Here is a 1,574-nt window from a genome sequence, read left to right as displayed (position 1 = left end):
ATTTAGAATCATAATCCATCCAGAATTGATGCTTCCATATGGTTTTAGGTAGCAGGTGGTCAAGATGTATTTTGTCCAGTTGACCCAGTATCGTTGACTGAAAAGGCCATTCTTTCCCCACTGTATGGCAGAGTCGCCTTTGATGTAAATCCAGTTGCTGTATATTGTGGGTTTTCATCTGGACTCTTTCTTCTATTCTTATGCCCCAGGGAAATGAGGTCCCTGCATCCCATAATGCCCTTTCCTGTCATTCCTCCATACTTCTTTCAGAATCATCCTCCTGGGGCAGATACCATTATGTCACTCCTAATACATACAAAATAAATTGTTTTCAAGGCCAACCACAATGTAATCCAACCCATATTGCTAACATTAAATCCCACCAGCATCCGGCACAAGAATCTTCAGTCTCTAGGTTCAGTCATGCTGAGTCCCTGGTCCAAATCTGGTTAAATCTCGTATTTTAGAAATCTCATGTCCATTACTGCCCGGTGAATGGAATGAATCTTGCTGCTTTCAGCCTGATAGCTAGTGGGACTGCAATATATTTATGACGCTACAGTTTGTCCCTTGATCCCTGACTCCATGCTTGATTGGTCTGGACTTCACATTTGCCAGAGTCCTGATTGCAATTCAGTTCCCTTACTGATGATAGTGCAGACCTGGCGCTCCTTCTTGACTAGGGCCCAAACACCAGGCTCGAATATTGCCAAAATGTTTTTCATGAGACTAAAAACATTTCCATAAAACTTCCAACCACTGGGTGGGATCTAGTCCAGACACTTCTTGCAACAATGACGTACCCCCATGGTTGGCTCCACATGTGAGCCCTGCCTGGAGATTCCAGCCATGGCGTCTGCCTCCTCTTTGTTTCCTTCCTAGCACTTGGTAATGTGTAATCATTTATGTATTTGTTTAATCAGTCCGTCTGCCTCTCTAGATGGTAAACACCATGAAGGAAGAGGTCACGTTCCTGTGGGATACAGTTAGATCACCAAGCCTCACCTCGTGCTCAATGAATAAACAGCAGGTTAATGAGCTAAGCAATGTAGGTCAACTCCATGCTCACCACCACTCTTCTTTACCGCTCCAGCTTCTTCACTCAAATTTTAGCTGGTTGCAAAAGGCCTCTGGGAACTAAATTCCACGAGCTTTTGCTTAGATGATTTTAAAATCTGGGGCCACATTTTTCTTTCTCTGAGGAATTTTTAGATTCTGATTCACTGTTTTCTAGTACTATAATGGAGAATTCTGATGCCAGACTGATTTGTGCTTGATTTTTTAAAATCAGTATCTATAGGAGTTTTTCTTTACACTTACATTTCGGTATTCTCATTAGGATATGTCTCTGGCATGATTGCTCTGTATTACCTTCATAAAAAAAATTCATTAAAATACATTTTTAATCTTTTCCCCTAACATTTTATTATAAAAAATTTCACACTGTGAGAAAAGTTTACAGACGAGTACACCCTCTAGATTTATCAGCTGTTAACATTTGCCGAATTTGCTTTATGTCTCGATTTATACACACATATATGTGTATGTTAGGTACACACATATTTTTTATATTA

The sequence above is a fragment of the Propithecus coquereli genome, unplaced genomic scaffold, assembly GCF_000956105.1.
Source record: "Propithecus coquereli isolate 6110/MARCELLA unplaced genomic scaffold, Pcoq_1.0 Scaffold8, whole genome shotgun sequence".
NCBI classification, from domain to species: domain Eukaryota; kingdom Metazoa; phylum Chordata; class Mammalia; order Primates; family Indriidae; genus Propithecus; species Propithecus coquereli.
This window is presented reverse-complemented; position numbering follows the sequence as displayed.